The 11,560-nt window shown below is 40.4% G+C and overlaps 1 long non-coding RNA gene across 1 annotated transcript; it reads right to left on the reverse strand.

Annotated features, from left to right (window-relative positions):
- Positions 1-3,494: 3,494 nt before the first annotated feature.
- On the reverse strand, positions 3,495-7,118 carry LOC132425449 (uncharacterized). The gene is made up of 3 exons (XR_009519440.1): positions 6,895-7,118; positions 6,379-6,550; positions 3,495-4,057 (listed from the first exon to the last, which is right to left on the reverse strand). It is a non-coding gene; the product is annotated as an uncharacterized lncRNA (long non-coding RNA).
- Positions 7,119-11,560: the final 4,442 nt, after the last annotated feature.

An 11,560-nucleotide genomic window follows, 5' to 3' on the forward strand; every position in this document is an offset into this window, starting at 1 on the left:
TAAACATGCCATCCCCAGAATGCTGAATCCCCGCACTGGCAGCTGGGTTCTGAATGGATCTGGAAAGGTCCAGGGAGGAGACTGGATTGCCCAGCGGAGGGAGCCGTTCCTGAGCGGCAGCCTGGACAACGGGGCGATACCTCCTGAGCCCAACCACTTGTTTCGTTTTTTAATTAATTAATTTTTTAAACATCTTTATTGGAGTCTAATTGCTTTACAATGGTGTGTTAGTTTCTGCTTTATAACAAAGTGAATCAGCTATACATATACATATATCCCCATATCTCCTCCCTCTTGCGTCTCCCTCCCACCCTCCCTATCCCACCCCTCTAGGTGGTCACAGAGCACCGAGCTGATCTCCCTGTGCTGTGCGGCTGCTTCCCACTAGCTATCTAGTTTACGTTTGGTAGTGTACTGACCACATTTTAAAGGGTGGGAAGAAGCAGAGCTTTGATTCTGGCCAGTGTCCAAGGAGCATTCGCCCAGGAAGCATCCTCTATGCTCTTCCTTCTTCAGGAGGCTCCACCCCACAGCGCAGGAGAGGGCAGCCCTGCAGCCGAGAGCTCCAGATGAACAGTTGCTCCCCAGGCCTTGCTAAGGGGGTGGGGGGTGGGGAACCTCACGCTGTCACTGCAGTGAGAGACCATGAGAGAGATGATCTCAAAGATTCACAGGTCAGACTGCAGGTAAACCGCAGAGGAAGTGTCTAACAGACTCACAAGTGAGGAAACCGGAAAACCAAAGAGAGAGCATCTTTGAGCGAGGGAGCCAGAGGTGCTTTCCTTTCTTCTGCCTGCAGGAGGGCAAGTGCAAGAAAGAACAAGGTCTAGACAGATGATGAAGGAGATAGGGCAAGGATGGCTGACTGATGTTAGAAGGAGTCTGTGGTAGTTCTCCAAATAAGACGGCGAACAAGTCGCTGGGAACTTTAGATGTTCCAGTCCAGTCTCTGGGCGGTGCTTTCAGTAGCATCATAGAGGCCTCCTCACCTCTTCTCTCTCACTCTTGAACCTTCGTTATGAATGTGCCAGGCCCTGGGCTCCACTCGGGTTTGGGGGCAGGTGGAGGCAAAGCACTTGGGTCCTGTCTTCTCCCCCGCTCCCTTCCTATCTTTTCTTTCTGTCTCCTCCCTGCCTCTCTGTGTCTCTCTCTCCCCTCCATGCCTAGGTTCCAAATAACCTTGGGAGAAATTAATATTCCATTCAGTGGTCCGCTAACCACTTACTAATTAATTTTCCAAATAAGCAATTCAGGACTGAATTCCACATCTTTTCCCCTCACATCGGCTGTGCTGTGTAGACATGTGTCTCCCACCCCCCACCCCAGCCCTGGTGTCTCTCTCAAGCTATGCCCCCGCACTGGGTGTGCTGCCTCACACCCCCCACTCTCCGCTACCTGCTTATCTTTCACAAGCTTAGAATGTCAGCGCCTGTAAAGCTCCTTTAGATTTCTCTGCTCTTCCTTCTGTCCTTATCCTGTCAGTCAGGATGAAAGAAATTAGGTTGTGTAAGTCTACACGTTTCTCTGTGATCCCAGCTTCCGGGGCTTAGAGCTGCCTGGAAGCTGCCACATCACCTGGGTCTGGGTTCAGACATGAAAAGCTTCGGGAGTTCTGGGAAATAAGTGTCACGATGTTCTCAAAGCTCCAACTTTCCAGTTCATAACTTGGAAAGCAGAAAGGAAGCTGTGAATCAGAGCTCTAAGGAAATTGATTCTAGCATGGGTGGCAATGGACCAGACAGCTCTGCATGTCTGCCCCAAGTAAAGAGTTCTTTGTGTTACGCATTTGCCATGGTATTGGCCCTGGGTTGGCACCTGGTATTATAGCCACAGTATTAATGTCCAGATCTTCTCCATCCCAAAGCCTTGTCTCTTTCCACCTCCACCTCCCTTGTACAGCTGACCCTGGAACAACACTGGTTTGGACTCTGCAGATCCACTTATACATGGATTTACTTCAATTAATATGTTAGAAAAATTCTGGAGATTTGTGACAATCTGAAAAGACTCGCAGACAAGCCGTGTGCCCTGAAAATATAGAAAATATTAAGAAAAAGTTAAGTACGACATGAATGCATAAAATAGACGTAGATACTAGTCTAACCTTACATAGGTGTAAGGTGAGTAACATTTAGTATAAAATTAAGATGTTAGTTTTCTTACTGTTTTATAGCTTTGCTTTCAAAGAATTCCATTACTGTACAGTATACCTCTCTTGTAATTGGAGAAACTGCGTATCAGCCTATCATCATAGGTACGTGGTTTTTCAAAAAATGTAGCAATGTTTCCAACACTGTATTATGAATGTGACTGTAATCCTATATGCCATAAAAATTTTGAAAAGATTAATTCATTAATGTATAGGCTAGGCTACCGTGATGCTATTGTATCAATTACACTAGGCAACTATAAAGCAATTCTATAGCTGCTTCTTTGTTATCAATGCATGAATCATCATACCTATAAATAAATCTGAATCTCTTTTTCACCTTATCTTCATTTTTGATGTCTAGTGTTATATATATACATATAAAACATCTACAGTGGTTTGTATCATATAAGACAATAATGATGTAGATACTGACAGACAATTCCTCTTGACATAAACATACAGTATCAATAAAACAGTGCTATAATTGTATTTTCTCTTCCTTATAATTTCCTTAATAACATTTTCTTTTCTGTAACTTACTGTATTGTAAGAATACAGTATATAATACATATAACACACAAAATGTGCATGAATCAACTGTTTATATTATCAGTAAGGCCTCCTGTGAACACTAGGCTATTACTAGTTATTTTCGGGGAGTCAAAATCGGCACGTGGAGTTTTGACTGCACGGGGTGTTGGTGTCCCTAACCCCACATGGTTCAAGGGTCAACTGCATTGCATCCAGAATACTGACAATATCTTGCTCCTAGAGATCCTTAACTAGCAAAGATGAAACAATTATGGCCAGTAAGTTTGAGTCCTACTTACGAAAGCAGGGAAAGGAACCAATGGATTTTCGTTTTGCAAGACTGCGTTCAAAGTGTCCCTCTGCTTAACTGTCAGTCCCACAGAGCATTCTCTTAAACAGAATCCATCCTTCCCTCTCTCTTCTACCCACCCCAGACTTCCTGTTGTTTAAAGATTTAGGGTTTTAGATATGATTCCTATTTCTCCAGACCAAGTTGACCTGAGGCTGAGGTAGAGTTTAACTTGGCATCTTTTGTTATCAGTACAATGAACCAGAACCAGAATCAGATCATTGAAATGAAGAATGACTTTTCTCCCTGATAGCACTTTCGGAAAACAATCAAACAAAACAAAACCTTTGATGTATTGTTAAGTGAAAAAAGCAAGGTGTAGAACAATGTGCATTGTACATTATTATTTGTGTATTTAAGACGCATATACATATATGAATGTTTGTAACTACATAAGATGTCTCCAGCAGAATACTCTAGGAACTGGCAATAAAGATTATCTTTGGTAAGGGAACTGGTGGCTGCTGGGGGGCAGGGGTGCAAGAGAGAATTATTTTTCACTGCATATTCCTTAAAATTTTATCTATTGGTGTGTGTGTTCCTATTACCACTCAAAATAAAGAATAAATTTTGTAAAGGAAGAAAGTGCACCTCCTGTGGCCTAGCCCCTTGTTTCACTGCAATCAGACTGCAATGTCTTAGGACTCAGATGCCTTGACTTTTTTTTTTTTAGTCTTTATTGAATTTGTTGCAATATTGCTTCTGTTTTTATGTTTTGGTTTTTTGGCCGCAAGGCATGTCGGATCTTAGCTCCCCAACCAGGGATCAAACCCGCACCCCCTGCATTGGAAGGCAAAGTCTTAACCACTGGACCGCCAGGGAAGTCCCAGATGCCTTGACTTTTGAAGAGACTTGGGAGGAGGAGCTGGCACAAGAGGAAGAGGACCTTCTGGCACGTTCTCTTCGCCTCCATAGTTGAGGTGCCGTATCAACATCCTCTGAGTCTCCACAGCCAACCAGGACAAAATGAAGGGGCAGGAACCAGAGCCCGGTGGTTTCCACAAGCGAAAGTGATCAGCTGTTTTCTTAAAAAACAGAGCCAAAGAATACATATATATATATCTTCTGATCTCACTCTGAGTTACATTATGAACTTTCCAAAAGTCAGTCCTTAGATTTCCACCTGACAGCCAAGGATGTTTTTCTGTTAAATTTTAATCATATCACCAGAGTTTATTAATTGTTTCAACAAACAGACATCTATGTCCGTTCATTTAAAAAAAAAAAACGACAGAGTAAATAAATCAACTTTCAAATCATGTCCTTCTGTAAACACCAGCTGCACCGGAAAAGGAAGGCAGCCTGTGAGCAGCTTCCCACTGCGGTGCTGGGCTGGGGCTGTCCACGCACATGCTCAGAGCTTGTTGATGTGTCCTACAGCCCACAGGAAAGAACTTCAGCGGAAAGCAAGAAGGCAGAACAATTGTGTGAACCTACCTCCCCTTCTTACCCTCCAAACATCTGGCTCTTGTGTGTGTCACCTCTTTGATTCAAACCTGCTCTGGGGTTATTGATAAAGAAAATCTCCACCTGGGTGAGGAGGGGTGGGTGTGGACCAACTACTTCTTCGCTAAAGAACAATTAGCACAGGCTCACTTTTTGTAGCGAAAGAGTGGAGCAGGTTGGTTATAAACCATGTTTCTGAAGTTGCCCAGCTAGTTCTCTGCCAACTCTTTACAGGGATACTGAAACAAAAGCTGGAAGCAAAGAGATAGTAAGAAAAGCCCTTACGACTGGGGCTATGGGAAAAGGTAAACACCCAAGACGCCATCTTGGTATTGGCCAGCCGTAGGGAAATCTCTGCTGTTTAACATAATGCATTTATAAACACAGATGTCAGGGATGACAAGTTTATTTTTGTAGTTCTGCATCTTTCGTTTCCCCAGTTGATTCTTATTCTTATCTTCTTCGACGTCAGAACAGCCAAACAAGTGATACATTTGGATGGCTTGCTTCCCTGAATTGTGTCTCTATTCATTTACAAGACAGACACTTAATTCCACCTGTGGAAACGGCAGTTTTGCAATTGTCACAACCATTGTCCCGCTCATTTCATTTTACTGGGGTACTTTGGATAACAACCTCCTGGACTTATTTGGATGGCAGTTTGATAGTAATGTTGGCTGGAGATCAGCTATTAAGTTTATGTGCTCATCAAATTTTAACTAAATGCCTAATTTAAAAGTAATTAGAGCCACTTGAATTTGGTTGGGCGCCAAAGTTAAGCTGCAGGCAGAACTTGAGGACTGCAGGCTGCGCGCTTAGTGTGCAGGAGACTGCATTCCCTTCTCTTTTCCACCTCTCTCATTATCAGCACTTACACCTGGGGATGGGTGGATGGGTGGGTGCAGAAAGTGAGGGAAATAAAGTGCCACTGAGCCAGTGCCACTGGAAGAAATTCAACAGGGTTAAATGCAAAGTCATGCATTTAGGCTGGAAAAAAGAAATCAATTGCACAAGTTTAGACTGGGGGAGACCAAGTCGGCAGGCACATACATGAAAGAGATTTGAGAGTTTAGTTAACTGCAACCTTATTTTTAAAAAAATTAAAACCATGGTAGGACTTACAATACACTAAAACTCACCATTCTAAATACTTTACAAATATTAACTCTTTTCAGTCTTTATGAGCAATTTTGTGAAGTAAATACTATCAATATGTCCCATTATCGCATGGGAAATTGAGGCAGAAAGAGAATAAATAACTTGCATGTAGTTACCTAGCTAGAAAGTACCAGAGCCATGATCAAATTCAGACGATCTGACCACAGAGTCCACGCTTTTAATGCTGGACCTTGATACAAGCCAGTAGTGGGCAGATTCACTTTTCATGTTGTCTCTGGTTAAAGCTCATTATGATGAATATCATGATAATCAAAGTTTCCATGAAAAGAAAAATAGATGTCCAAAGTCTATGTCAATTGCTTCAAATAATAGTGGACAAAAGAAAATTCTACAACCTTAAAAATAATTAATATTATCCTAATAAATACGGTACGATGCTGTTAAACGCACATTTTTGTGATAGTTTTGATGGAAACAATATCAACAAAAATATAAGGGCAACATTTCAAGTCAAATTAACCTTCTGGGTCTTCAGTCTCATCTGTCCAGTGTCTAGAATGAGCTCAATCATTTCAATCCCTTCAAACTTTAAGATTCTAATACAGGCATACCTTGGAGTTATTGCAGGTTTCGTTCCAAACCACCCAAATAAAGCAAATTTTGCAGAAAAGTGAGTCATAGGAATTTATTGTTTCCCAGTGCATTTAAGAGTTATAGTTACACTATACTGTAGTCTATTAAGTGTGCAATAGCATTGTGTCTAAAAAAACAATGTACATACCTTAATTTTAGAAATGTTGAGGTTTTTGGTTCAAGATGGCAGAGTAGAGGGACGTGCTCTCAATCTCTCTTGCGAGAGCACAAGAATTACAATTAACTGCTGAACAATCATCGACAGGAAGACACTGGAACTCACCAAAAAAGATACCCCACATCCAAAGACAAAGGAGAAGCTACAATGAGACGGTAGGAGAGGCACAATCACAATAAAATCAAATCCCATAACTGCTGTGTGGGTGACTCACAAACTCGGGAACACTTATACCACAGAAGTCCAGCCACTGGAGTGAAGGTTCTGAGCCCCACGTCAGGCTTCCCAACCTGGGGGTCTGGCAATGGAAGGGGGAATTCCTAGAGAATCAGACTTTGAAGGCTAGTGGGATTTGATTGCAGGACTTCGACAGGACTGGGGAAAACAGGGACTCCACTCTTGGAGGGCACACACAAAGTAGTGTGCGCATCGAGACCCAGGGGACCCCAAGAACAGTGACCCCAAAGAAGACTGAACCAGACCTACCTGCGAGTGTTGGAGGGTCTCCTGCAGAGGTGGGGGGTGGCTGTGTCTCACCGTGAGGACAAGGACACTGGCAGCAGTTCTGGGAAGTACTCCTTGGCATGAGGCCTCCTGAAGTCTGCCATTAGCCCCACCAAAGAGCCCGGGTAGGCTCCAGTGTTGGGTCGCCTCAGGCCAAACAAACAACAGGGAGGGAAGCCAGCCCCACCTATCAGCAGACAAGTGGTTTAAAGTTTTACTGAGCTCTGCCCACCAGAGCAACAGCCAGCTCTATCCACTACCAGTCCCTCCCATCAGGAAACTTGCACAAACCTCTTAGATAGCCTCATCCACCAGATGGCAGACAGCAGAAGCAAGAAGAACTACAATCCTGAAGCCTGTGGAACAAAAACCACATTCACAGAAAGATAGACAAGATGAAAAGGCAGAGGGCTATGTACCAGATGAATGAACCAGATAAAACCCCAGAAAAACAACTAAATGAAGTGGAGATAGGCAACCTTCCAGAAAAAGAATTCAGAATAATGATAGTGACGATAGTGAAGTACCTCGGAAAAAGAATGGAAGCAAAGATCGAGAAGATGCAAGAAATGTTTAACAAAGACCTAGAACAATTAAACAACAAACAAACAGAGATGAACAATACAGTAACTGAAATGAAAAATACACTAGAAAGAATCAATAGCAGAATAACTGAGACAGAAGAACAGATTAGTGACCTGGAAGAAAGAATGGTGGAATTCACTGCTGCGGCACAGAATAAAGAAAAAAGAATGAAAAGAAATGAAGACAGCCTAAGAAACCTCTGGGACAACATTAAACATAACAACATTCACATTATATGGGTCCCAGAAGGAGAAGAGAGAAAGGACCCGAGAAAGTATTTGAAGAGATTATAGTCGAAAACTTCCCTAACATGGGAAAGGAAGTAGCCACCCAAGTCAAGGAAGCGCAGAGACTCCTATACAGGGTAAACCCAAGGAGAAACATGCTGAGACACATAGTAATCAAATTGGAAAAAATTAAAGACAAAGAAAAATTATTGAAAGCAGCAAGGGAAAAACGACAAATAACATACAAGGGAACTCCCATAAGGTTAACAGCTGATTTCTCAGCAGAAACTCTACAAGTTAGAAGGGAGTGGCATGACATATTTAAAGTGATGAAAGGGAAGAACCTATAACCAAGATTACTCTATCCAGCAAAGAGGCAAGGAACTCATTCAGATTCGATGGAGAGATGAAAAGGTTTACAGACAAACAAAAGCTAAGAGCATTCAGCACCATCAAACCAGTTCTACAACAAATGCTAAAGGAACTTCTCTAAGTGGGAAACACAAGAGAAGAAAAGGACCTACAAAAACAAACCCAAAACAATTCAGAAAATGGTAATAGGAACATACATGTTGATAATTACCTTAAATGTGAATGGATTAAATGCTCCAACCAAAAGACACAGGCTCGCTGAATGGATACAAAAAAGACCCATATATATGCTGTCTACAAGAGACCCACTTCAGACCTAGGGACACATACAGACTGAAAGTGAGGAGATGGAAAAAGATATTCCATGCAAATGGAAATCAGAAGAAAGCTGGAGTAACAATACTCATCAGATAAAATAGACTTTAAAATAAAGAATGTTATAGAGACAAGGACGGACACTACATAATGATCAAGGGATCAATCCAGGAAGAAGATATAACAATTATAAATATATATGCACCCAACATAGGAGCACCTCAATGCATAAGGCAACTGCTAACAGCTCTAAAAGAGGAAATCGACAGTAACACAATAATAGTGGGGGACTTTAACACCTCACTTACACCAGTGGACAGATCATCCAAACAGAAAATTAATAAGGAAACACAAGCTTTAAATGACACAATAGACCAGATAGATTTAATTGATATTTATAGGACATTCCATCTGAAAACAGCAGATTACACTTTCTTCTTAAGTGTGCATGGAACATTCTCCAGGATAGATCACATCTTGGGTCACAAATCAAGCCTCACTAAATTTAAGGAAATTGAAATCATATCAAATATCTTTTCTGACCACAACGCTATGAGTTTAGAAATGAATTACAGGGGAAAAAACGTAAAAAACACAAACACATGGAGGCTAAACAATATGTTACTAAATAACTAAGAGATCACTGAATAAATCAAAGAGGAAATCAAAAAATACCTAGAGACAAATGACAATGAAAGCACGATGATCCAAAACCTATGGGATGCGACAAAAGCAGTTCTAAGAGGGAAGTTTATAGCAATACAAGCCTACCTCAAGAAATAAGAAAAATCTCAAATAAACCATCTAATCTTACACCTAAGGGAGCTAGAGAAAGAAGAACAAACAAAACCAAAAGTTAGCATAAGGAAAGAAATCATAAAGATCAGAGCAGAAATAAATGAAACAGAAACAAAGAAAACCATAGAAAAGATCAAGAAAACTAAAAGCTGGTTCTTTAAGAAGATAAACACAAGTGATAAACCATTAGCCAGACTCATCAAGAAAAAGAGGGAGAGGACTCAAATCAATAAAATTAGAAATGAAAACAGAGAAGTTACAACAGACACCGTAGAAATACGAAGCATCCTAAGAGATTACTACAAGCAACTCTCTGCCAATAAAATGGACAACCTGGAAGAAATGGACAAATTCTTAGAAAGGTATAACCTTCCAAGACTGAACCAGGGAGAAACAGAAAATATGAACAGACCAATCACAAGTAATGAAGTTGAAACTGTGATTAAAAATCTTCCAACAAACAAAAGTCCAGGACCAGATGGCTTCACAGGTGAATTCTATCAAACATTTAGAGAAGCGCTAACACCCATCCTTCTCAAACTCTTCCAAAAAATTGCAGAGGAAGGAACTCTCCCGAAGTCATTCTATGAGGCCACCATCACCCTGATACCAAAACCAGACAAAGATACTACAAAAAAGAAAATTACAGACCAATATCACTTATGAATATAGATGCAAAAATCCTCAACAAAATACTAGCAAACAGAATCCAACAACATATTAAAAGAATCATACACCATGATCAAGTGGGATTTATCCCAGGGATGCAAGGATTCTTCAATATACACAAATCAATGTGATACACCATATTAACAAGTTGAAGAATAAAAACCATATGTTCCTCTCCATAGATGCAGAAAAAGCTTTTGACAAAATTCAATGCCAATTTATGATAAAAACTCTCCAGAAAGTGGGCATACAGGGAATGTACCTCAACATAATAAAGGCCATATATGACAAACCCACAGCAAACATCATTCTCAATGGTGAAAAACTGAAAGCACTTCCTCTAAGATCAGGAACAAGACAAGGATGTCCACTCTCACATCTATTATTCAACATAGTTTTGGAAGTCCTGGCCACGGCAATCAGAGAAGAAAAAGAAATAAAAGGAATACACATTGGAAAAGAAGAAGTAAAACTGTCACTGTTTGCAGATGACATGATACTATACGTAGAGAATCCTAAAGATACCACCAGAAAACTACTAGAGCCAATCAATGAATTTGGTAAAGTTGCAGGATACAAAATTAATGCACAGAAATCTCTTGAATTCCTATACAGTAATGATGAAAAATATGAAAGAGAAATTAAGAAAACACTCCCATTTACCACTGCAACAAAAATAATTAAATACCTAGGAATAAACCTACCTAGGGAGACAAAAGACCTGTATGCAGAAAACTATAAGACACTGATGAAAGAAATTAAAGATGATACAAACAGATGGAGAGATATACCATGTTCTTGGATTGGAACAATCAATATTGTGAAAATGACTATACTACCCAAAGCAATCTACAGATTCAATGCAATCCCTATCAAATTACCAATGGCATTTTTTACAGAACTAGAAGAAAAAATTCTTAAAATTTTTATGGAGACACAAAAGACCCCAAATAGCCAAAGCAGTCTTGAGGGAAAAAACGGAGCTGGAGGAATCAGAGTCCCTGACTTCAGACTATACTACAAAGCTACAGTAATCAAGACAATATGGTACTGGCACAAAAACAGAGATATAGATCAATGCAACAGGCTAGAAAACCCAGAGATAAACCCACACACCTATGGTCAACTAATCTATGACAAAGGAGGCAAGGATATACAGTGGAGAAAAGACAGCCTCTTCAATAAGTGGTGCTGGGAAAACTGGACAGCTACATGTAAAAGAATGAAATTAGAACACTCCCTAACACCATACACAAAAATAAACTCAAAATGGCTTAGAGACCTAAATGTAAGAGCAGACACTATAAAAGTCTTAGAGGAAAACATAGGAAGAACACTCTTTGACATAAATCACAGCAAGATCTTTTTTGATCCACCTCCTAGAGTAATGGAAATAAAAACAAAAATAAACAAATGGGACCTAATGAAACTTCAAAGCTTCTGCACAGCAAAGGAAACCATAAACAAGACGAAAAGACAACCCTCAAAATGGGAGAAAATATTTGCAAACGAATCAACGGACAAAGGATTAATCTCCAAAATATATAAACAGCTCATGCAGCTTAATATTAAAAAAACAAACAACCCAATCCAAAAATGGGCAGAAGACCTAAATAGACATTCCTCCAAAGAAGACATACAGATGGCCAAGAAGCATATGAAAAGCTCATCAACATCACTAA

This window comes from Delphinus delphis, chromosome 5, assembly GCF_949987515.2.
Source record: "Delphinus delphis chromosome 5, mDelDel1.2, whole genome shotgun sequence".
NCBI classification, from domain to species: domain Eukaryota; kingdom Metazoa; phylum Chordata; class Mammalia; order Artiodactyla; family Delphinidae; genus Delphinus; species Delphinus delphis.